The following is a 20,655-nucleotide window of genomic DNA, read 5'->3' on the forward strand; positions in this document are numbered from 1 at the left end:
CAGCCACCTGAAGATGAGGACCAAGTTGCAAAACTAAGCGAGTCAAAGGCAGAGATTTCAACTGACCCTTAGGTTCCCTGACCGGGAATCGAACCCGGGCCGCGGCGGTGAAAGCGCCGAATCCTAGCCACTAGACCACCAGGGAGACTTTTAAAAGTGGATTGCCTCAGCAAGGGCTTTTTTTCTTGCGTGTCTGAACTGGAGGATGGGAGATTGCATGCCTTCCTCGCAAATAAAACCTCCCACTCCCTCACCCTTCGATAGCTCAGTTGGTAGAGCGGAGGACTGTAGGTCAAAAGCGGTTAGAAATCCTTAGGTCGCTGGTTCAAATCCGGCTCGAAGGAGGAATGTTTTGGCCTAAAAATGTGGCCTCTCTGGCGACAATGCAACAAGGCTGCTCTCACAGAAGGGAGACCCCCATTTTAAGAGAGATCTCAAAACAGGTTTCCCTGACCAGGAATCGAACCCGGGCCGCGGCGGTGAGAGCGCCGAATCCTAGCCACTAGACCACCAGGGAGACTCTTAAAAGAGGATTGCCTCAGCAAGGGCTTTTTTTCTTGCGTGTCTGAACTGGAGGATGGGAGATTGCATGCCTTCCTCGCAAATAAAACCTCCTACTCGCTCACCCTTCGATAGCTCAGTTGGTAGAGCGGAGGACTGTAGGTCAAAAGCGGTTAGAAATCCTTAGGTCGCTGGTTCAAATCCGGCTCGAAGGAGGGATGTTTTGGCCTAAAAATGTGGCCTATCTGGCGTCAATGCAGCTCTCACAGCAGGGACACCCCCATTTTAAGAGAGGTCTCAAAACAGGTTTCCCTGACCGGGAATCGAACCCGGGCCGCGGCGGTGAGAGCGCCGAATCCTAGCCACTAGACCACCAGGGAGAGCTTGGCTTCCTCTTGGGCCAAAAAAGGCACCGCTGAGATTTGAACTCAGGATCTCCTGTTTACTAGACAGGCGCTTTGACCAACTAAGCCACAGCGCCTTGCTTAATGCTCCATGACGGGCTCAGGCTGCTGTGTTCTCTTTGGGTAGGTGCTTTGAGCTGGGGTCTACAGCGTCTTTGAAAGACACCTCCGAAGGTTATGCCCAGCATGCAGCAAAGCCTCTCAAGGCACCAGAATGAAGAGATTTTCCAGCTTCTTCGACTCTGATGGCGGTATAGCTCATTGTCACACAGGCAGGACCCACAACAGAAGTAAACAAGAAAACACTCGTCCCTGGGTGGGCTCGAACCACCATCCTTTCGGTTAACAGCCGAACGCGCTAACCAATTGCGCCACAGAGACCCTGTCTCCGCAGAACCATGAATGAAAAATGGAAGGAAACGCTGGGAGACGTTTGCCAAAACTCCCCATGAAGAAGAGGAGGAGGAGCGGCCATAGTAATAACTCTTCCTGTGATCTGTCAACGGGAGTTTGGGAAACAAAGACAACGACTCTGGTGGGACTCAAACCCACAACCTTTGAATGGCTTTTCTTTGCCCTGCCTAGAAGTGATGGCATGACTCACTTTGAGGAAGCAATCAGAGCTTGATTTTGCCAGTTCTGTAAAAGAGTGAGCTCTCACAGCGTCCGCAATTAAGAATTTTTTTTCCCAATGGAGGGCCACCCATAATGACCGCTGACCCTGATGTGATTTGAACACACAACCTTCTGATCTGGAGTCAGACGCGCTACCGTTGCGCCACGAGGCCTGTGTGCATGTAAGGAGGCAACACTCGGACGTGGACTCTGATGTGCAAACGCTGTGCCGCAAAGTGCGCTGAGAGTACCAACTATGGCGTGAACGCCATCAGGATTGACGTCCCAATGGACGTCGCCAAGCTTCTCCTGGGATTCAACAAGATTACTTTAGTGCCTGTGCAACACTGCCTGAACGATTCCACAGAAGAAGTCCCCAAAAACGCAATTCTAATTGCAACCTGGCTGAGATCACGCAGACTAGAGACAGCTGCAGGGGTCACGAGACAGTCTCGTGACCCCTACAGCTGTTCCTTGAAACCAATCTCATAACAAGTTCAAAATCAAACTCGTTCATACGATCCATATTGACCTTACATGAACAAATTCATTGTCAAAGACATTTTGACGGGTGCGTGCTCACTAATGTTGACGATTGGCAAAGTATTTCTATTCTTCAACGAGCAAACCCCGCTACACTTGCCAGGGATTCGCCATACGTTCCTTAAGGGTTTGTGTGGGCGAGGAGATTTACATGCGGAAGTTCCACAAAATACTCTGAGTTTTCTGTGCTTCCAGAGCCTGTATAGCTCAGTCGGCAGAGCATCAGACTTTTAATCTGAGGGTCCAGGGTTCAAGTCCCTGTTCGGGCGGCGTGTGTTCAAACCTTGTCGGAGCGGCCTGCCATTGTCTCTCTTATATACCTCACTTTGAGGAAACAATGGAAGCTTTTAATCTGAGGGTCCAGCGTTCAAGTCCCTGCGTGAGCTGTGTGTTCAAACTACACAGCGTGACTTATGGCACGCAGCAACCCTTGTCTCTGTTGCACGCCTTACTTTGAGACAAAGAATGCAAAAAGCCAGCTGTCACAAAGATTTCCGCTGACACTTAAGTTCCCTGACCGGGAATCGAACCCTGAATGTTCTGACACCTGAAGATGAGGACCAAGTTGCAAAACGAAGCGAGTCAAAGGCAGAGATTTCAACTGACCCTTAGGTTCCCTGACCGGGAATCGAACCCGGGCCGCGGCGGTGAAAGCGCCGAATCCTAGCCACTAGACCACCAGGGAGACTCTTAAAAGAGGATTGCCTCAGCAAGGGCTTTTTTTCTTGCGTGTCTGAACTGGAGGATGGGAGATTGCATGCCTTCCTCGCAAATAAAACCCCCCACTCGCTCACCCTTCGATAGCTCAGTTGGTAGAGCGGAGGACTGTAGGTCAAAAGCGGTTAGAAATCCTTAGGTCGCTGGTTCAAATCCGGCTCGAAGGAGGGATGTTTTGGCCTAAAAATGTGGCCTATCTGGCGACAATGCAGCTCTCACAGCAGGGAGACCCCCCATTTTAAGAGAGGTCTCAAAACAGGTTTCCCTGACCGGGAATCGAACCCGGGCCGCGGCGGTGAGAGCGCCGAATCCTAGCCACTAGACCACCAGGGAGAGCTTGGCTTCCTCGGCTCGCATTTAGCAGACGCTCTTATCCAGAGCGACTTACAGTAAGTACAGGGACATTCCCCCCGAGGCAAGTAGGGTGAAGTGCCTTGCCCAAGGACACAACGTCATTCGGCAGAGCCAGGGATCGAACCAGCAACCTTCTGATTACTAGTCCGATTCCCTCCGATTCCCTCACCCCTCAGCCACCTGAAGATGAGGACCAAGTTGCAAAACTAAGCGAGTCAAAGGCAGAGATTTCAACTGACCTTTAGGTTCCCTGACCGGGAATCGAACCCGGGCCGCGGCGGTGAAAGCGCCGAATCCTAGCCACTAGACCACCAGGGAGACTTTTAAAAGTGGATTGCCTCAGCAAGGGCTTTTTTTCTTGCGTGTCTGAACTGGAGGATGGGAGATTGCATGCCTTCCTCGCAAATAAAACCTCCCACTCCCTCACCCTTCGATAGCTCAGTTGGTAGAGCGGAGGACTGTAGGTCAAAAGCGGTTAGAAATCCTTAGGTCGCTGGTTCAAATCCGGCTCGAAGGAGGAATGTTTTGGCCTAAAAATGTGGCCTCTCTGGCGACAATGCAACAAGGCTGCTCTCACAGAAGGGAGACCCCCATTTTAAGAGAGATCTCAAAACAGGTTTCCCTGACCAGGAATCGAACCCGGGCCGCGGCGGTGAGAGCGCCGAATCCTAGCCACTAGACCACCAGGGAGAGCTTGGCTTCCTCTTGGGCCAAAAAAGGCACCGCTGAGATTTGAACTCAGGATCTCCTGTTTACTAGACAGGCGCTTTGACCAACTAAGCCACGGCGCCTTGCTTAATGCTCCACGACGGGCTCAGGCTGCTGTGTTCTCTTTGGGTAGGTGCTTTGAGCTGGGGTCTACAGCGTCTTTGAAAGACACCTCCGAAGGTTATGCCCAGCATGCAGCAAAGCCTCTCAAGGCACCAGAATGAAGAGATTTTCCAGCTTCTTCGACTCTGATGGCGGTATAGCTCATTGTCACACAGGCAGGACCCACAACAGAAGTAAACAAGAAAACACTCGTCCCTGGGTGGGCTCGAACCACCATCCTTTCGGTTAACAGCCGAACGCGCTAACCAATTGCGCCACAGAGACCCTGTCTCCGCAGAACCATGAATGAAAAATGGAAGGAAACGCTGGGAGACGTTTGCCAAAACTCCCCATGAAGAAGAGGAGGAGGAGCGGCCATAGTAATAACTCTTCCTGTGATCTGTCAACGGGAGTTTGGGAAACAAAGACAACGACTCTGGTGGGACTCAAACCCACAACCTTTGAATGGCTTTTCTTTGCCCTGCCTAGAAGTGATGGCATGACTCACTTTGAGGAAGCAATCAGAGCTTGATTTTGCCAGTTCTGTAAAAGAGTGAGCTCTCACAGCGTCCGCAATTAAGAATTTTTTTTCCCAATGGAGGGCCACCCATAATGACCGCTGACCCTGATGTGATTTGAACACACAACCTTCTGATCTGGAGTCAGACGCGCTACCGTTGCGCCACGAGGCCTGTGTGCATGTAAGGAGGCAACACTCGGACGTGGACTCTGATGTGCAAACGCTGTGCCGCAAAGTGCGCTGAGAGTACCAACTATGGCGTGAACGCCATCAGGATTGACGTCCCAATGGACGTCGCCAAGCTTCTCCTGGGATTCAACAAGATTACTTTAGTGCCTGTGCAACACTGCCTGAACGATTCCACAGAAGAAGTCCCCAAAAACGCAATTCTAATTGCAACCTGGCTGAGATCACGCAGACTAGAGACAGCTGCAGGGGTCACGAGACAGTCTCGTGACCCCTACAGCTGTTCCTTGAAACCAATCTCATAACAAGTTCAAAATCAAACTCGTTCATACGATCCATATTGACCTTACATGAACAAATTCATTGTCAAAGACATTTTGACGGGTGCGTGCTCACTAATGTTGACGATTGGCAAAGTATTTCTATTCTTCAACGAGCAAACCCCGCTACACTTGCCAGGGATTCGCCATACGTTCCTTAAGGGTTTGTGTGGGCGAGGAGATTTACATGCGGAAGTTCCACAAAATACTCTGAGTTTTCTGTGCTTCCAGAGCCTGTATAGCTCAGTCGGCAGAGCATCAGACTTTTAATCTGAGGGTCCAGGGTTCAAGTCCCTGTTCGGGCGGCGTGTGTTCAAACCTTGTCGGAGCGGCCTGCCATTGTCTCTCTTATATACCTCACTTTGAGGAAACAATGGAAGCTTTTAATCTGAGGGTCCAGCGTTCAAGTCCCTGCGTGAGCTGTGTGTTCAAACTACACAGCGTGACTTATGGCACGCAGCAACCCTTGTCTCTGTTGCACGCCTTACTTTGAGACAAAGAATGCAAAAAGCCAGCTGTCACAAAGATTTCCGCTGACACTTAAGTTCCCTGACCGGGAATCGAACCCTGAATGTTCTGACACCTGAAGATGAGGACCAAGTTGCAAAACGAAGCGAGTCAAAGGCAGAGATTTCAACTGACCCTTAGGTTCCCTGACCGGGAATCGAACCCGGGCCGCGGCGGTGAAAGCGCCGAATCCTAGCCACTAGACCACCAGGGAGACTCTTAAAAGAGGATTGCCTCAGCAAGGGCTTTTTTTCTTGCGTGTCTGAACTGGAGGATGGGAGATTGCATGCCTTCCTCGCGAATAAAACCCCCCACTCGCTCACCCTTCGATAGCTCAGTTGGTAGAGCGGAGGACTGTAGGTCAAAAGCGGTTAGAAATCCTTAGGTCGCTGGTTCAAATCCGGCTCGAAGGAGGGATGTTTTGGCCTAAAAATGTGGCCTATCTGGCGACAATGCAGCTCTCACAGCAGGGAGACCCCCCATTTTAAGAGAGGTCTCAAAACAGGTTTCCCTGACCGGGAATCGAACCCGGGCCGCGGCGGTGAGAGCGCCGAATCCTAGCCACTAGACCACCAGGGAGAGCTTGGCTTCCTCGGCTCGCATTTAGCAGACGCTCTTATCCAGAGCGACTTACAGTAAGTACAGGGACATTCCCCCCGAGGCAAGTAGGGTGAAGTGCCTTGCCCAAGGACACAACGTCATTCGGCAGAGCCAGGGATCGAACCAGCAACCTTCTGATTACTAGTCCGATTCCCTCCGATTCCCTCACCCCTCAGCCACCTGAAGATGAGGACCAAGTTGCAAAACTAAGCGAGTCAAAGGCAGAGATTTCAACTGACCTTTAGGTTCCCTGACCGGGAATCGAACCCGGGCCGCGGCGGTGAAAGCGCCGAATCCTAGCCACTAGACCACCAGGGAGACTTTTAAAAGTGGATTGCCTCAGCAAGGGCTTTTTTTCTTGCGTGTCTGAACTGGAGGATGGGAGATTGCATGCCTTCCTCGCAAATAAAACCTCCCACTCCCTCACCCTTCGATAGCTCAGTTGGTAGAGCGGAGGACTGTAGGTCAAAAGCGGTTAGAAATCCTTAGGTCGCTGGTTCAAATCCGGCTCGAAGGAGGGATGTTTTGGCCTAAAAATGTGGCCTATCTGGCGTCAATGCAGCTCTCACAGCAGGGACACCCCCATTTTAAGAGAGGTCTCAAAACAGGTTTCCCTGACCGGGAATCGAACCCGGGCCGCGGCGGTGAGAGCGCCGAATCCTAGCCACTAGACCACCAGGGAGAGCTTGGCTTCCTCTTGGGCCAAAAAAGGCACCGCTGAGATTTGAACTCAGGATCTCCTGTTTACTAGACAGGCGCTTTGACCAACTAAGCCACAGCGCCTTGCTTAATGCTCCATGACGGGCTCAGGCTGCTGTGTTCTCTTTGGGTAGGTGCTTTGAGCTGGGGTCTACAGCGTCTTTGAAAGACACCTCCGAAGGTTATGCCCAGCATGCAGCAAAGCCTCTCAAGGCACCAGAATGAAGAGATTTTCCAGCTTCTTCGACTCTGATGGCGGTATAGCTCATTGTCACACAGGCAGGACCCACAACAGAAGTAAACAAGAAAACACTCGTCCCTGGGTGGGCTCGAACCACCATCCTTTCGGTTAACAGCCGAACGCGCTAACCAATTGCGCCACAGAGACCCTGTCTCCGCAGAACCATGAATGAAAAATGGAAGGAAACGCTGGGAGACGTTTGCCAAAACTCCCCATGAAGAAGAGGAGGAGGAGCGGCCATAGTAATAACTCTTCCTGTGATCTGTCAACGGGAGTTTGGGAAACAAAGACAACGACTCTGGTGGGACTCAAACCCACAACCTTTGAATGGCTTTTCTTTGCCCTGCCTAGAAGTGATGGCATGACTCACTTTGAGGAAGCAATCAGAGCTTGATTTTGCCAGTTCTGTAAAAGAGTGAGCTCTCACAGCGTCCGCAATTAAGAATTTTTTTTCCCAATGGAGGGCCACCCATAATGACCGCTGACCCTGATGTGATTTGAACACACAACCTTCTGATCTGGAGTCAGACGCGCTACCGTTGCGCCACGAGGCCTGTGTGCATGTAAGGAGGCAACACTCGGACGTGGACTCTGATGTGCAAACGCTGTGCCGCAAAGTGCGCTGAGAGTACCAACTATGGCGTGAACGCCATCAGGATTGACGTCCCAATGGACGTCGCCAAGCTTCTCCTGGGATTCAACAAGATTACTTTAGTGCCTGTGCAACACTGCCTGAACGATTCCACAGAAGAAGTCCCCAAAAACGCAATTCTAATTGCAACCTGGCTGAGATCACGCAGACTAGAGACAGCTGCAGGGGTCACGAGACAGTCTCGTGACCCCTGCAGCTGTTCCTTGAAACCAATCTCATAACAAGTTCAAAATCAAACTCGTTCATACGATCCATATTGACCTTACATGAACAAATTCATTGTCAAAGACATTTTGACGGGTGCGTGCTCACTAATGTTGACGATTGGCAAAGTATTTCTATTCTTCAACGAGCAAACCCCGCTACACTTGCCAGGGATTCGCCATACGTTCCTTAAGGGTTTGTGTGGGCGAGGAGATTTACATGCGGAAGTTCCACAAAATACTCTGAGTTTTCTGTGCTTCCAGAGCCTGTATAGCTCAGTCGGCAGAGCATCAGACTTTTAATCTGAGGGTCCAGGGTTCAAGTCCCTGTTCGGGCGGCGTGTGTTCAAACCTTGTCGGAGCGGCCTGCCATTGTCTCTCTTATATACCTCACTTTGAGGAAACAATGGAAGCTTTTAATCTGAGGGTCCAGCGTTCAAGTCCCTGCGTGAGCTGTGTGTTCAAACTACACAGCGTGACTTATGGCACGCAGCAACCCTTGTCTCTGTTGCACGCCTTACTTTGAGACAAAGAATGCAAAAAGCCAGCTGTCACAAAGATTTCCGCTGACACTTAAGTTCCCTGACCGGGAATCGAACCCTGAATGTTCTGACACCTGAAGATGAGGACCAAGTTGCAAAACTAAGCGAGTCAAAGGCAGAGATTTCAACTGACCCTTAGGTTCCCTGACCGGGAATCGAACCCGGGTGGCGGCGGTGAAAGCGCCGAATCCTAGCCACTAGACCACCAGGGAGACTGTTAAAAGAGGATTGCCTCAGCAAGGGCTTTTTTTCTTGCGTGTCTGAACTGGAGGATGGGAGATTGCATGCCTTCCTCGCAAATAAAACCCCCCACTCGCTCACCCTTCGATAGCTCAGTTGGTAGAGCGGAGGACTGTAGGTCAAAAGCGGTTAGAAATCCTTAGGTCGCTGGTTCAAATCCGGCTCGAAGGAGGGATGTTTTGGCCTAAAAATGTGGCCTATCTGGCGACAATGCAGCTCTCACAGCAGGGAGACCCCCCATTTTAAGAGAGGTCTCAAAACAGGTTTCCCTGACCGGGAATCGAACCCGGGCCGCGGCGGTGAGAGCGCCGAATCCTAGCCACTAGACCACCAGGGAGAGCTTGGCTTCCTCTGCTCGCTGTCAAAGATACATTTTACATTTACATTTAGTCATTTAGCAGACGCTCTTATCCAGAGCGACTTACAGTAAGTACAGGGACATTCCCCCCGAGGCAAGTAGGGTGAAGTGCCTTGCCCAAGGACACAACGTCATTCGGCAGAGCCAGGGATCGAACCAGCAACCTTCTGATTACTAGTCCGATTCCCTCCGATTCCCTCACCCCTCAGCCACCTGAAGATGAGGACCAAGTTGCAAAACTAAGCGAGTCAAAGGCAGAGATTTCAACTGACCCTTAGGTTCCCTGACCGGGAATCGAACCCGGGCCGCGGCGGTGAAAGCGCCGAATCCTAGCCACTAGACCACCAGGGAGACTTTTAAAAGTGGATTGCCTCAGCAAGGGCTTTTTTTCTTGCGTGTCTGAACTGGAGGATGGGAGATTGCATGCCTTCCTCGCAAATAAAACCTCCCACTCCCTCACCCTTCGATAGCTCAGTTGGTAGAGCGGAGGACTGTAGGTCAAAAGCGGTTAGAAATCCTTAGGTCGCTGGTTCAAATCCGGCTCGAAGGAGGAATGTTTTGGCCTAAAAATGTGGCCTCTCTGGCGACAATGCAACAAGGCTGCTCTCACAGAAGGGAGACCCCCATTTTAAGAGAGATCTCAAAACAGGTTTCCCTGACCAGGAATCGAACCCGGGCCGCGGCGGTGAGAGCGCCGAATCCTAGCCACTAGACCACCAGGGAGAGCTTGGCTTCCTCTTGGGCCAAAAAAGGCACCGCTGAGATTTGAACTCAGGATCTCCTGTTTACTAGACAGGCGCTTTGACCAACTAAGCCACGGCGCCTTGCTTAATGCTCCACGACGGGCTCAGGCTGCTGTGTTCTCTTTGGGTAGGTGCTTTGAGCTGGGGTCTACAGCGTCTTTGAAAGACACCTCCGAAGGTTATGCCCAGCATGCAGCAAAGCCTCTCAAGGCACCAGAATGAAGAGATTTTCCAGCTTCTTCGACTCTGATGGCGGTATAGCTCATTGTCACACAGGCAGGACCCACAACAGAAGTAAACAAGAAAACACTCGTCCCTGGGTGGGCTCGAACCACCATCCTTTCGGTTAACAGCCGAACGCGCTAACCAATTGCGCCACAGAGACCCTGTCTCCGCAGAACCATGAATGAAAAATGGAAGGAAACGCTGGGAGACGTTTGCCAAAACTCCCCATGAAGAAGAGGAGGAGGAGCGGCCATAGTAATAACTCTTCCTGTGATCTGTCAACGGGAGTTTGGGAAACAAAGACAACGACTCTGGTGGGACTCAAACCCACAACCTTTGAATGGCTTTTCTTTGCCCTGCCTAGAAGTGATGGCATGACTCACTTTGAGGAAGCAATCAGAGCTTGATTTTGCCAGTTCTGTAAAAGAGTGAGCTCTCACAGCGTCCGCAATTAAGAATTTTTTTTCCCAATGGAGGGCCACCCATAATGACCGCTGACCCCGACGTGATTTGAACACACAACCTTCTGATCTGGAGTCAGACGCGCTACCGTTGCGCCACGAGGCCTGTGTGCATGTAAGGAGGCAACACTCGGACGTGGACTCTGATGTGCAAACGCTGTGCCGCAAAGTGCGCTGAGAGTACCAACTATGGCGTGAACGCCATCAGGATTGACGTCCCAATGGACGTCGCCAAGCTTCTCCTGGGATTCAACAAGATTACTTTAGTGCCTGTGCAACACTGCCTGAACGATTCCACAGAAGAAGTCCCCAAAAACGCAATTCTAATTGCAACCTGGCTGAGATCACGCAGACTAGAGACAGCTGCAGGGGTCACGAGACAGTCTCGTGACCCCTGCAGCTGTTCCTTGAAACCAATCTCATAACAAGTTCAAAATCAAACTCGTTCATACGATCCATATTGACCTTACATGAACAAATTCATTGTCAAAGACATTTTGACGGGTGCGTGCTCACTAATGTTGACGATTGGCAAAGTATTTCTATTCTTCAACGAGCAAACCCCGCTACACTTGCCAGGGATTCGCCATACGTTCCTTAAGGGTTTGTGTGGGCGAGGAGATTTACATGCGGAAGTTCCACAAAATACTCTGAGTTTTCTGTGCTTCCAGAGCCTGTATAGCTCAGTCGGCAGAGCATCAGACTTTTAATCTGAGGGTCCAGGGTTCAAGTCCCTGTTCGGGCGGCGTGTGTTCAAACCTTGTCGGAGCGGCCTGCCACTGTCTCTCTTATATACCTCACTTTGAGGAAACAATGGAAGCTTTTAATCTGAGGGTCCAGCGTTCAAGTCCCTGCGTGAGCTGTGTGTTCAAACTACACAGCGTGACTTATGGCACGCAGCAACCCTTGTCTCTGTTGCACGCCTTACTTTGAGACAAAGAATGCAAAAAGCCAGCTGTCACAAAGATTTCCGCTGACACTTAAGTTCCCTGACCGGGAATCGAACCCTGAATGTTCTGACACCTGAAGATGAGGACCAAGTTGCAAAACTAAGCGAGTCAAAGGCAGAGATTTCAACTGACCCTTAGGTTCCCTGACCGGGAATCGAACCCGGGCCGCGGCGGTGAAAGCGCCGAATCCTAGCCACTAGACCACCAGGGAGACTCTTAAAAGAGGATTGCCTCAGCAAGGGCCTTTTTTCTTGCGTGTCTGAACTGGAGGATGGGAGATTGCATGCCTTCCTCGCAAATAAAACCCCCCACTCGCTCACCCTTCGATAGCTCAGTTGGTAGAGCGGAGGACTGTAGGTCAAAAGCGGTTAGAAATCCTTAGGTCGCTGGTTCAAATCCGGCTCGAAGGAGGGATGTTTTGGCCTAAAAATGTGGCCTATCTGGCGACAATGCAGCTCTCACAGCAGGGAGACCCCCCATTTTAAGAGAGGTCTCAAAACAGGTTTCCCTGACCGGGAATCGAACCCGGGCCGCGGCGGTGAGAGCGCCGAATCCTAGCCACTAGACCACCAGGGAGAGCTTGGCTTCCTCTGCTCGCTGTCAAAGATACATTTTACATTTACATTTAGTCATTTAGCAGACGCTCTTATCCAGAGCGACTTACAGTAAGTACAGGGACATTCCCCCCGAGGCAAGTAGGGTGAAGTGCCTTGCCCAAGGACACAACGTCATTCGGCAGAGCCAGGGATCGAACCAGCAACCTTCTGATTACTAGTCCGATTCCCTCCGATTCCCTCACCCCTCAGCCACCTGAAGATGAGGACCGAGTTGCAAAACTAAGCGAGTCAAAGGCAGAGATTTCAACTGACCCTTAAGTTCCCTGACCGGGAATCGAACCCGGGCCGCGGCGGTGAAAGCGCCGAATCCTAGCCACTAGACCACCAGGGAGACTTTTAAAAGAGGATTGCCTCAGCAAGGGCTTTTTTTCTTGCGTGTCTGAACTGGAGGATGGGAGATTGCATGCCTTCCTCGCAAATAAAACCTCCCACTCCCTCACCCTTCGATAGCTCAGTTGGTAGAGCGGAGGACTGTAGGTCAAAAGCGGTTAGAAATCCTTAGGTCGCTGGTTCAAATCCGGCTCGAAGGCGGAATGTTTTGGCCTAAAAATGTGGCCTCTCTGGCGACAATGCAACAAGGCTGCTCTCACAGAAGGGAGACCCCCATTTTAAGAGAGATCTCAAAACAGGTTTCCCTGACCAGGAATCGAACCCGGGCCGCGGCGGTGAGAGCGCCGAATCCTAGCCACTAGACCACCAGGGAGACTCTTAAAAGAGGATTGCCTCAGCAAGGGCTTTTTTTCTTGCGTGTCTGAACTGGAGGATGGGAGATTGCATGCCTTCCTCGCAAATAAAACCTCCCACTCCCTCACCCTTCGATAGCTCAGTTGGTAGAGCGGAGGACTGTAGGTCAAAAGCGGTTAGAAATCCTTAGGTCGCTGGTTCAAATCCGGCTCGAAGGAGGAATGTTTTGGCCTAAAAATGTGGCCTCTCTGGCGACAATGCAACAAGGCTGCTCTCACAGAAGGGAGACCCCCATTTTAAGAGAGATCTCAAAACAGGTTTCCCTGACCAGGAATCGAACCCGGGCCGCGGCGGTGAGAGCGCCGAATCCTAGCCACTAGACCACCAGGGAGAGCTTGGCTTCCTCTTGGGCCAAAAAAGGCACCGCTGAGATTTGAACTCAGGATCTCCTGTTTACTAGACAGGCGCTTTGACCAACTAAGCCACGGCGCCTTGCTTAATGCTCCACGACGGGCTCAGGCTGCTGTGTTCTCTTTGGGTAGGTGCTTTGAGCTGGGGTCTACAGCATCTTTGAAAGACACCTCCGAAGGTTATGCCCAGCATGCAGCAAAGCCTCTCAAGGCACCAGAATGAAGAGATTTTCCAGCTTCTTCGACTCTGATGGCGGTATAGCTCATTGTCACACAGGCAGGACCCACAACAGAAGTAAACAAGAAAACACTCGTCCCTGGGTGGGCTCGAACCACCATCCTTTCGGTTAACAGCCGAACGCGCTAACCAATTGCGCCACAGAGACCCTGTCTCCGCAGAACCATGAATGAAAAATGGAAGGAAACGCTGGGAGACGTTTGCCAAAACTCCCCATGAAGAAGAGGAGGAGGAGCGGCCATAGTAATAACTCTTCCTGTGATCTGTCAACGGGAGTTTGGGAAACAAAGACAACGACTCTGGTGGGACTCAAACCCACAACCTTTGAATGGCTTTTCTTTGCCCTGCCTAGAAGTGATGGCATGACTCACTTTGAGGAAGCAATCAGAGCTTGATTTTGCCAGTTCTGTAAAAGAGTGAGCTCTCACAGCGTCCGCAATTAAGAATTTTTTTTCCCAATGGAGGGCCACCCATAATGACCGCTGACCCCGACGTGATTTGAACACACAACCTTCTGATCTGGAGTCAGACGCGCTACCGTTGCGCCACGAGGCCTGTGTGCATGTAAGGAGGCAACACTCGGACGTGGACTCTGATGTGCAAACGCTGTGCCGCAAAGTGCGCTGAGAGTACCAACTATGGCGTGAACGCCATCAGGATTGACGTCCCAATGGACGTCGCCAAGCTTCTCCTGGGATTCAACAAGATTACTTTAGTGCCTGTGCAACACTGCCTGAACGATTCCACAGAAGAAGTCCCCAAAAACGCAATTCTAATTGCAACCTGGCTGAGATCACGCAGACTAGAGACAGCTGCAGGGGTCACGAGACAGTCTCGTGACCCCTGCAGCTGTTCCTTGAAACCAATCTCATAACAAGTTCAAAATCAAACTCGTTCATACGATCCATATTGACCTTACATGAACAAATTCATTGTCAAAGACATTTTGACGGGTGCGTGCTCACTAATGTTGACGATTGGCAAAGTATTTCTATTCTTCAACGAGCAAACCCCGCTACACTTGCCAGGGATTCGCCATACGTTCCTTAAGGGTTTGTGTGGGCGAGGAGATTTACATGCGGAAGTTCCACAAAATACTCTGAGTTTTCTGTGCTTCCAGAGCCTGTATAGCTCAGTCGGCAGAGCATCAGACTTTTAATCTGAGGGTCCAGGGTTCAAGTCCCTGTTCGGGCGGCGTGTGTTCAAACCTTGTCGGAGCGGCCTGCCACTGTCTCTCTTATATACCTCACTTTGAGGAAACAATGGAAGCTTTTAATCTGAGGGTCCAGCGTTCAAGTCCCTGCGTGAGCTGTGTGTTCAAACTACACAGCGTGACTTATGGCACGCAGCAACCCTTGTCTCTGTTGCACGCCTTACTTTGAGACAAAGAATGCAAAAAGCCAGCTGTCACAAAGATTTCCGCTGACACTTAAGTTCCCTGACCGGGAATCGAACCCTGAATGTTCTGACACCTGAAGATGAGGACCAAGTTGCAAAACTAAGCGAGTCAAAGGCAGAGATTTCAACTGACCCTTAGGTTCCCTGACCGGGAATCGAACCCGGGCCGCGGCGGTGAAAGCGCCGAATCCTAGCCACTAGACCACCAGGGAGACTCTTAAAAGAGGATTGCCTCAGCAAGGGCCTTTTTTCTTGCGTGTCTGAACTGGAGGATGGGAGATTGCATGCCTTCCTCGCAAATAAAACCCCCCACTCGCTCACCCTTCGATAGCTCAGTTGGTAGAGCGGAGGACTGTAGGTCAAAAGCGGTTAGAAATCCTTAGGTCGCTGGTTCAAATCCGGCTCGAAGGAGGGATGTTTTGGCCTAAAAATGTGGCCTATCTGGCGACAATGCAGCTCTCACAGCAGGGAGACCCCCCATTTTAAGAGAGGTCTCAAAACAGGTTTCCCTGACCGGGAATCGAACCCGGGCCGCGGCGGTGAGAGCGCCGAATCCTAGCCACTAGACCACCAGGGAGAGCTTGGCTTCCTCTGCTCGCTGTCAAAGATACATTTTACATTTACATTTAGTCATTTAGCAGACGCTCTTATCCAGAGCGACTTACAGTAAGTACAGGGACATTCCCCCCGAGGCAAGTAGGGTGAAGTGCCTTGCCCAAGGACACAACGTCATTCGGCAGAGCCAGGGATCGAACCAGCAACCTTCTGATTACTAGTCCGATTCCCTCCGATTCCCTCACCCCTCAGCCACCTGAAGATGAGGACCGAGTTGCAAAACTAAGCGAGTCAAAGGCAGAGATTTCAACTGACCCTTAAGTTCCCTGACCGGGAATCGAACCCGGGCCGCGGCGGTGAAAGCGCCGAATCCTAGCCACTAGACCACCAGGGAGACTTTTAAAAGAGGATTGCCTCAGCAAGGGCTTTTTTTCTTGCGTGTCTGAACTGGAGGATGGGAGATTGCATGCCTTCCTCGCAAATAAAACCTCCCACTCCCTCACCCTTCGATAGCTCAGTTGGTAGAGCGGAGGACTGTAGGTCAAAAGCGGTTAGAAATCCTTAGGTCGCTGGTTCAAATCCGGCTCGAAGGCGGAATGTTTTGGCCTAAAAATGTGGCCTCTCTGGCGACAATGCAACAAGGCTGCTCTCACAGAAGGGAGACCCCCATTTTAAGAGAGATCTCAAAACAGGTTTCCCTGACCAGGAATCGAACCCGGGCCGCGGCGGTGAGAGCGCCGAATCCTAGCCACTAGACCACCAGGGAGACTCTTAAAAGAGGATTGCCTCAGCAAGGGCTTTTTTTCTTGCGTGTCTGAACTGGAGGATGGGAGATTGCATGCCTTCCTCGCAAATAAAACCTCCCACTCCCTCACCCTTCGATAGCTCAGTTGGTAGAGCGGAGGACTGTAGGTCAAAAGCGGTTAGAAATCCTTAGGTCGCTGGTTCAAATCCGGCTCGAAGGAGGAATGTTTTGGCCTAAAAATGTGGCCTCTCTGGCGACAATGCAACAAGGCTGCTCTCACAGAAGGGAGACCCCCATTTTAAGAGAGATCTCAAAACAGGTTTCCCTGACCGGGAATCGAACCCGGGCCGCGGCGGTGAGAGCGCCGAATCCTAGCCACTAGACCACCAGGGAGAGCTTGGCTTCCTCTTGGGCCAAAAAAGGCACCGCTGAGATTTGAACTCAGGATCTCCTGTTTACTAGACAGGCGCTTTGACCAACTAAGCCACGGCGCCTTGCTTAATGCTCCACGACGGGCTCAGGCTGCTGTGTTCTCTTTGGGTAGGTGCTTTGAGCTGGGGTCTACAGCGTCTTTGAAAGACACCTCCGAAGGTTATGCCCAGCATGCAGCAAAGCCTCTCAAGGCACCAGAATGAAGAGATTTTCCAGCTTCTTCGACTCTGATGGCGGTATAGCTCATTGTCACACAGGCAGGACCCACAACAGAAGTAAACAAGAAAACACTCGTCCCTGGGTGGGCTCGAACCACCATCCTTTCGGTTAACAGCCGAACGCGCTAACCAATTGCGCCACAGAGACCCTGTCTCCGCAGAACCATGAATGAAAAATGGAAGGAAACGCTGGGAGACGTTTGCCAAAACTCCCCATGAAGAAGAGGAGGAGGAGCGGCCATAGTAATAACTCTTCCTGTGATCTGTCAACGGGAGTTTGGGAAACAAAGACAACGACTCTGGTGGGACTCAAACCCACAACCTTTGAATGGCTTTTCTTTGCCCTGCCTAGAAGTGATGGCATGACTCACTTTGAGGAAGCAATCAGAGCTTGATTTTGCCAGTTCTGTAAAAGAGTGAGCTCTCACAGCGTCCGCAATTAAGAATTTTTTTTCCCAATGGAGGGCCACCCATAATGACCGCTGACCCCGACGTGATTTGAACACACAACCTTCTGATCTGGAGTCAGACGCGCTACCGTTGCGCCACGAGGCCTGTGTGCATGTAAGGAGGCAACACTCGGACGTGGACTCTGATGTGCAAACGCTGTGCCGCAAAGTGCGCTGAGAGTACCAACTATGGCGTGAACGCCATCAGGATTGACGTCCCAATGGACGTCGCCAAGCTTCTCCTGGGATTCAACAAGATTACTTTAGTGCCTGTGCAACACTGCCTGAACGATTCCACAGAAGAAGTCCCCAAAAACGCAATTCTAATTGCAACCTGGCTGAGATCACGCAGACTAGAGACAGCTGCAGGGGTCACGAGACAGTCTCGTGACCCCTGCAGCTGTTCCTTGAAACCAATCTCATAACAAGTTCAAAATCAAACTCGTTCATACGATCCATATTGACCTTACATGAACAAATTCATTGTCAAAGACATTTTGACGGGTGCGTGCTCACTAATGTTGACGATTGGCAAAGTATTTCTATTCTTCAACGAGCAAACCCCGCTACACTTGCCAGGGATTCGCCATACGTTCCTTAAGGGTTTGTGTGGGCGAGGAGATTTACATGCGGAAGTTCCACAAAATACTCTGAGTTTTCTGTGCTTCCAGAGCCTGTATAGCTCAGTCGGCAGAGCATCAGACTTTTAATCTGAGGGTCCAGGGTTCAAGTCCCTGTTCGGGCGGCGTGTGTTCAAACCTTGTCGGAGCGGCCTGCCACTGTCTCTCTTATATACCTCACTTTGAGGAAACAATGGAAGCTTTTAATCTGAGGGTCCAGCGTTCAAGTCCCTGCGTGAGCTGTGTGTTCAAACTACACAGCGTGACTTATGGCACGCAGCAACCCTTGTCTCTGTTGCACGCCTTACTTTGAGACAAAGAATGCAAAAAGCCAGCTGTCACAAAGATTTCCGCTGACACTTAAGTTCCCTGACCGGGAATCGAACCCTGAATGTTCTGACACCTGAAGATGAGGACCAAGTTGCAAAACGAAGCGAGTCAAAGGCAGAGATTTCAACTGACCCTTAGGTTCCCTGACCGGGAATCGAACCCGGGCCGCGGCGGTGAAAGCGCCGAATCCTAGCCACTAGACCACCAGGGAGACTCTTAAAAGAGGATTGCCTCAGCAAGGGCCTTTTTTCTTGCGTGTCTGAACTGGAGGATGGGAGATTGCATGCCTTCCTCGCAAATAAAACCCCCCACTCGCTCACCCTTCGATAGCTCAGTTGGTAGAGCGGAGGACTGTAGGTCAAAAGCGGTTAGAAATCCTTAGGTCGCTGGTTCAAATCCGGCTCGAAGGAGGGATGTTTTGGCCTAAAAATGTGGCCTATCTGGCGACAATGCAGCTCTCACAGCAGGGAGACCCCCCATTTTAAGAGAGGTCTCAAAACAGGTTTCCCTGACCGGGAATCGAACCCGGGCCGCGGCGGTGAGAGCGCCGAATCCTAGCCACTAGACCACCAGGGAGAGCTTGGCTTCCTCTGCTCGCTGTCAAAGATACATTTTACATTTACATTTAGTCATTTAGCAGACGCTCTTATCCAGAGCGACTTACAGTAAGTACAGGGACATTCCCCCCGAGGCAAGTAGGGTGAAGTGCCTTGCCCAAGGACACAACGTCATTCGGCAGAGCCAGGGATCGAACCAGCAACCTTCTGATTACTAGTCCGATTCCCTCCGATTCCCTCACCCCTCAGCCACCTGAAGATGAGGACCGAGTTGCAAAACTAAGCGAGTCAAAGGCAGAGATTTCAACTGACCCTTAAGTTCCCTGACCGGGAATCGAACCCGGGCCGCGGCGGTGAAAGCGCCGAATCCTAGCCACTAGACCACCAGGGAGACTTTTAAAAGAGGATTGCCTCAGCAAGGGCTTTTTTTCTTGCGTGTCTGAACTGGAGGATGGGAGATTGCATGCCTTCCTCGCAAATAAAACCTCCCACTCCCTCACCCTTCGATAGCTCAGTTGGTAGAGCGGAGGACTGTAGGTCAAAAGCGGTTAGAAATCCTTAGGCCGCTGGTTCAAATCCGGCTCGAAGGAGGAATGTTTTGGCCTAAAAATGTGGCCTCTCTGGCGACAATGCAACAAGGCTGCTCTCACAGAAGGGAGACCCCCATTTTAAGAGAGATCTCAAAACAGGTTTCCCTGACCAGGAATCGAACCCGGGCCGCGGCGGTGAGAGCGCCGAATCCTAGCCACTAGACCACCAGGGAGACTCTTAAAAGAGGATTGCCTCAGCAAGGGCTTTTTTTCTTGCGTGTCTGAACTGGAGGATGGGAGATTGCATGCCTTCCTCGCAAATAAAACCTCCTACTCGCTCACCCTTCGATAGCTCAGTTGGTAGAGCGGAGGACTGTAGGTCAAAAGCGGTTAGAAATCCTTAGGTCGCTGGTTCAAATCCGGCTCGAAGGAGGGATGTTTTGGCCTAAAAATGTGGCCTATCTGGCGTCAATGCAGCTCTCACAGCAGGGACACCCCCATTTTAAGAGAGGTCTCAAAACAGGTTTCCCTGACCGGGAATCGAACCCGGGCCGCGGCGGTGAGAGCGCCGAATCCTAGCCACTAGACCACCAGGGAGAGCTTGGCTTCCTCTTGGGCCAAAAAAGGCACCGCTGAGATTTGAACTCAGGATCTCCTGTTTACTAGACAGGCGCTTTGACCAACTAAGCCACGGCGCCTTGCTTAATGCTCCACGACGGGCTCAGGCTGCTGTGTTCTCTTTGGGTAGGTGCTTTGAGCTGGGGTCTACAGCGTCTTTGAAAGACACCTCCGAAGGTTATGCCCAGCATGCAGCAAAGCCTCTCAAGGCACCAGAATGAAGAGATTTTCCAGCTTCTTCGACTCTGATGGCGGTATAGCTCATTGTCACACAGGCAGGACCCACAACAGAAGTAAACAAGAAAACACTCGTCCCTGGGTGGGCTCGAACCACCATCCTTTCGGTTAACAGCCGAACGCGCTAACCAATTGCGCCACAGAGACCCTGTCTCCGCAGAACCATGAATGAAAAATGGAAGGAAACGCTGGGAGACGTTTGCCAAAACTCCCCATGAAGAAGAGGAGGAGGAGCGGCCATAGTAATAACTCTTCCTGTGATCTGTCAACGGGAGTTTGGGAAACAAAGACAACGACTCTGGTGGGACTCAAACCCACAACCTTTGAATGGCTTTTCTTTGCCCTGCCTAGAAGTGATGGCATGACTCACTTTGAGGAAGCAATCAGAGCTTGATTTTGCCAGTTCTGTAAAAGAGTGAGCTCTCACAGCGTCCGCAATTAAGAATTTTTTTTCCCAATGGAGGGCCACCCATAATGACCGCTGACCCTGACGTGATTTGAACACACAACCTTCTGATCTGGAGTCAGACGCGCTACCGTTGCGCCACGAGGCCTGTGTGCATGTAAGGAGGCAACACTCGGACGTGGACTCTGATGTGCAAACGCTGTGCCGCAAAGTGCGCTGA

At 51.3% G+C, this 20,655-nt stretch overlaps 41 non-coding genes across 41 annotated transcripts; all 41 read right to left on the bottom strand.

The window, feature by feature from the left end:
• Positions 1 to 73: 73 nt before the first annotated feature.
• Positions 74 to 145, bottom strand: trnae-uuc (transfer RNA glutamic acid (anticodon UUC)). The gene has a single exon. It is a non-coding gene; the product is annotated as a tRNA-Glu (tRNA).
• A 664-nt stretch (positions 146 to 809) lies between these two features.
• Positions 810 to 881, bottom strand: trnae-cuc (transfer RNA glutamic acid (anticodon CUC)). The gene has a single exon. It is a non-coding gene; the product is annotated as a tRNA-Glu (tRNA).
• Positions 882 to 1,212: 331 nt separating this feature from the next.
• trnan-guu (transfer RNA asparagine (anticodon GUU)) lies at positions 1,213 to 1,286 on the bottom strand. The gene has a single exon. It is a non-coding gene; the product is annotated as a tRNA-Asn (tRNA).
• A 335-nt stretch (positions 1,287 to 1,621) lies between these two features.
• trnaw-cca (transfer RNA tryptophan (anticodon CCA)) lies at positions 1,622 to 1,693 on the bottom strand. The gene has a single exon. It is a non-coding gene; the product is annotated as a tRNA-Trp (tRNA).
• Positions 1,694 to 2,676: 983 nt separating this feature from the next.
• Positions 2,677 to 2,748, bottom strand: trnae-uuc (transfer RNA glutamic acid (anticodon UUC)). Its single transcript has one exon. It is a non-coding gene; the product is annotated as a tRNA-Glu (tRNA).
• Positions 2,749 to 3,041: 293 nt separating this feature from the next.
• On the bottom strand, positions 3,042 to 3,113 carry trnae-cuc (transfer RNA glutamic acid (anticodon CUC)). Its single transcript has one exon. It is a non-coding gene; the product is annotated as a tRNA-Glu (tRNA).
• A 267-nt stretch (positions 3,114 to 3,380) lies between these two features.
• On the bottom strand, positions 3,381 to 3,452 carry trnae-uuc (transfer RNA glutamic acid (anticodon UUC)). Its single transcript has one exon. It is a non-coding gene; the product is annotated as a tRNA-Glu (tRNA).
• A 399-nt stretch (positions 3,453 to 3,851) lies between these two features.
• trnat-agu (transfer RNA threonine (anticodon AGU)) lies at positions 3,852 to 3,925 on the bottom strand. The gene has a single exon. It is a non-coding gene; the product is annotated as a tRNA-Thr (tRNA).
• Positions 3,926 to 4,155: 230 nt separating this feature from the next.
• Positions 4,156 to 4,229, bottom strand: trnan-guu (transfer RNA asparagine (anticodon GUU)). Its single transcript has one exon. It is a non-coding gene; the product is annotated as a tRNA-Asn (tRNA).
• A 335-nt stretch (positions 4,230 to 4,564) lies between these two features.
• Positions 4,565 to 4,636, bottom strand: trnaw-cca (transfer RNA tryptophan (anticodon CCA)). The gene has a single exon. It is a non-coding gene; the product is annotated as a tRNA-Trp (tRNA).
• Positions 4,637 to 5,619: 983 nt separating this feature from the next.
• trnae-uuc (transfer RNA glutamic acid (anticodon UUC)) lies at positions 5,620 to 5,691 on the bottom strand. Its single transcript has one exon. It is a non-coding gene; the product is annotated as a tRNA-Glu (tRNA).
• Positions 5,692 to 5,984: 293 nt separating this feature from the next.
• trnae-cuc (transfer RNA glutamic acid (anticodon CUC)) lies at positions 5,985 to 6,056 on the bottom strand. Its single transcript has one exon. It is a non-coding gene; the product is annotated as a tRNA-Glu (tRNA).
• Positions 6,057 to 6,323: 267 nt separating this feature from the next.
• On the bottom strand, positions 6,324 to 6,395 carry trnae-uuc (transfer RNA glutamic acid (anticodon UUC)). The gene has a single exon. It is a non-coding gene; the product is annotated as a tRNA-Glu (tRNA).
• A 292-nt stretch (positions 6,396 to 6,687) lies between these two features.
• trnae-cuc (transfer RNA glutamic acid (anticodon CUC)) lies at positions 6,688 to 6,759 on the bottom strand. Its single transcript has one exon. It is a non-coding gene; the product is annotated as a tRNA-Glu (tRNA).
• A 331-nt stretch (positions 6,760 to 7,090) lies between these two features.
• Positions 7,091 to 7,164, bottom strand: trnan-guu (transfer RNA asparagine (anticodon GUU)). Its single transcript has one exon. It is a non-coding gene; the product is annotated as a tRNA-Asn (tRNA).
• Positions 7,165 to 7,499: 335 nt separating this feature from the next.
• trnaw-cca (transfer RNA tryptophan (anticodon CCA)) lies at positions 7,500 to 7,571 on the bottom strand. The gene has a single exon. It is a non-coding gene; the product is annotated as a tRNA-Trp (tRNA).
• A 1,348-nt stretch (positions 7,572 to 8,919) lies between these two features.
• On the bottom strand, positions 8,920 to 8,991 carry trnae-cuc (transfer RNA glutamic acid (anticodon CUC)). Its single transcript has one exon. It is a non-coding gene; the product is annotated as a tRNA-Glu (tRNA).
• A 300-nt stretch (positions 8,992 to 9,291) lies between these two features.
• On the bottom strand, positions 9,292 to 9,363 carry trnae-uuc (transfer RNA glutamic acid (anticodon UUC)). The gene has a single exon. It is a non-coding gene; the product is annotated as a tRNA-Glu (tRNA).
• A 399-nt stretch (positions 9,364 to 9,762) lies between these two features.
• trnat-agu (transfer RNA threonine (anticodon AGU)) lies at positions 9,763 to 9,836 on the bottom strand. Its single transcript has one exon. It is a non-coding gene; the product is annotated as a tRNA-Thr (tRNA).
• Positions 9,837 to 10,066: 230 nt separating this feature from the next.
• On the bottom strand, positions 10,067 to 10,140 carry trnan-guu (transfer RNA asparagine (anticodon GUU)). The gene has a single exon. It is a non-coding gene; the product is annotated as a tRNA-Asn (tRNA).
• A 335-nt stretch (positions 10,141 to 10,475) lies between these two features.
• Positions 10,476 to 10,547, bottom strand: trnaw-cca (transfer RNA tryptophan (anticodon CCA)). The gene has a single exon. It is a non-coding gene; the product is annotated as a tRNA-Trp (tRNA).
• A 983-nt stretch (positions 10,548 to 11,530) lies between these two features.
• trnae-uuc (transfer RNA glutamic acid (anticodon UUC)) lies at positions 11,531 to 11,602 on the bottom strand. The gene has a single exon. It is a non-coding gene; the product is annotated as a tRNA-Glu (tRNA).
• Positions 11,603 to 11,895: 293 nt separating this feature from the next.
• On the bottom strand, positions 11,896 to 11,967 carry trnae-cuc (transfer RNA glutamic acid (anticodon CUC)). Its single transcript has one exon. It is a non-coding gene; the product is annotated as a tRNA-Glu (tRNA).
• A 300-nt stretch (positions 11,968 to 12,267) lies between these two features.
• Positions 12,268 to 12,339, bottom strand: trnae-uuc (transfer RNA glutamic acid (anticodon UUC)). Its single transcript has one exon. It is a non-coding gene; the product is annotated as a tRNA-Glu (tRNA).
• A 771-nt stretch (positions 12,340 to 13,110) lies between these two features.
• trnat-agu (transfer RNA threonine (anticodon AGU)) lies at positions 13,111 to 13,184 on the bottom strand. The gene has a single exon. It is a non-coding gene; the product is annotated as a tRNA-Thr (tRNA).
• Positions 13,185 to 13,414: 230 nt separating this feature from the next.
• Positions 13,415 to 13,488, bottom strand: trnan-guu (transfer RNA asparagine (anticodon GUU)). The gene has a single exon. It is a non-coding gene; the product is annotated as a tRNA-Asn (tRNA).
• A 335-nt stretch (positions 13,489 to 13,823) lies between these two features.
• trnaw-cca (transfer RNA tryptophan (anticodon CCA)) lies at positions 13,824 to 13,895 on the bottom strand. The gene has a single exon. It is a non-coding gene; the product is annotated as a tRNA-Trp (tRNA).
• Positions 13,896 to 14,878: 983 nt separating this feature from the next.
• On the bottom strand, positions 14,879 to 14,950 carry trnae-uuc (transfer RNA glutamic acid (anticodon UUC)). The gene has a single exon. It is a non-coding gene; the product is annotated as a tRNA-Glu (tRNA).
• A 293-nt stretch (positions 14,951 to 15,243) lies between these two features.
• trnae-cuc (transfer RNA glutamic acid (anticodon CUC)) lies at positions 15,244 to 15,315 on the bottom strand. Its single transcript has one exon. It is a non-coding gene; the product is annotated as a tRNA-Glu (tRNA).
• Positions 15,316 to 15,615: 300 nt separating this feature from the next.
• On the bottom strand, positions 15,616 to 15,687 carry trnae-uuc (transfer RNA glutamic acid (anticodon UUC)). The gene has a single exon. It is a non-coding gene; the product is annotated as a tRNA-Glu (tRNA).
• A 672-nt stretch (positions 15,688 to 16,359) lies between these two features.
• Positions 16,360 to 16,431, bottom strand: trnae-cuc (transfer RNA glutamic acid (anticodon CUC)). Its single transcript has one exon. It is a non-coding gene; the product is annotated as a tRNA-Glu (tRNA).
• Positions 16,432 to 16,458: 27 nt separating this feature from the next.
• Positions 16,459 to 16,532, bottom strand: trnat-agu (transfer RNA threonine (anticodon AGU)). Its single transcript has one exon. It is a non-coding gene; the product is annotated as a tRNA-Thr (tRNA).
• Positions 16,533 to 16,762: 230 nt separating this feature from the next.
• Positions 16,763 to 16,836, bottom strand: trnan-guu (transfer RNA asparagine (anticodon GUU)). The gene has a single exon. It is a non-coding gene; the product is annotated as a tRNA-Asn (tRNA).
• A 335-nt stretch (positions 16,837 to 17,171) lies between these two features.
• On the bottom strand, positions 17,172 to 17,243 carry trnaw-cca (transfer RNA tryptophan (anticodon CCA)). Its single transcript has one exon. It is a non-coding gene; the product is annotated as a tRNA-Trp (tRNA).
• Positions 17,244 to 18,226: 983 nt separating this feature from the next.
• On the bottom strand, positions 18,227 to 18,298 carry trnae-uuc (transfer RNA glutamic acid (anticodon UUC)). The gene has a single exon. It is a non-coding gene; the product is annotated as a tRNA-Glu (tRNA).
• Positions 18,299 to 18,591: 293 nt separating this feature from the next.
• On the bottom strand, positions 18,592 to 18,663 carry trnae-cuc (transfer RNA glutamic acid (anticodon CUC)). The gene has a single exon. It is a non-coding gene; the product is annotated as a tRNA-Glu (tRNA).
• Positions 18,664 to 18,963: 300 nt separating this feature from the next.
• Positions 18,964 to 19,035, bottom strand: trnae-uuc (transfer RNA glutamic acid (anticodon UUC)). Its single transcript has one exon. It is a non-coding gene; the product is annotated as a tRNA-Glu (tRNA).
• A 664-nt stretch (positions 19,036 to 19,699) lies between these two features.
• Positions 19,700 to 19,771, bottom strand: trnae-cuc (transfer RNA glutamic acid (anticodon CUC)). Its single transcript has one exon. It is a non-coding gene; the product is annotated as a tRNA-Glu (tRNA).
• A 27-nt stretch (positions 19,772 to 19,798) lies between these two features.
• Positions 19,799 to 19,872, bottom strand: trnat-agu (transfer RNA threonine (anticodon AGU)). The gene has a single exon. It is a non-coding gene; the product is annotated as a tRNA-Thr (tRNA).
• Positions 19,873 to 20,102: 230 nt separating this feature from the next.
• On the bottom strand, positions 20,103 to 20,176 carry trnan-guu (transfer RNA asparagine (anticodon GUU)). Its single transcript has one exon. It is a non-coding gene; the product is annotated as a tRNA-Asn (tRNA).
• Positions 20,177 to 20,511: 335 nt separating this feature from the next.
• trnaw-cca (transfer RNA tryptophan (anticodon CCA)) lies at positions 20,512 to 20,583 on the bottom strand. The gene has a single exon. It is a non-coding gene; the product is annotated as a tRNA-Trp (tRNA).
• Positions 20,584 to 20,655: the final 72 nt, after the last annotated feature.

This window comes from Osmerus mordax, chromosome 25 (genome assembly GCF_038355195.1).
Source record: "Osmerus mordax isolate fOsmMor3 chromosome 25, fOsmMor3.pri, whole genome shotgun sequence".
Taxonomy (NCBI): Eukaryota; Metazoa; Chordata; class Actinopteri; order Osmeriformes; family Osmeridae; genus Osmerus; species Osmerus mordax.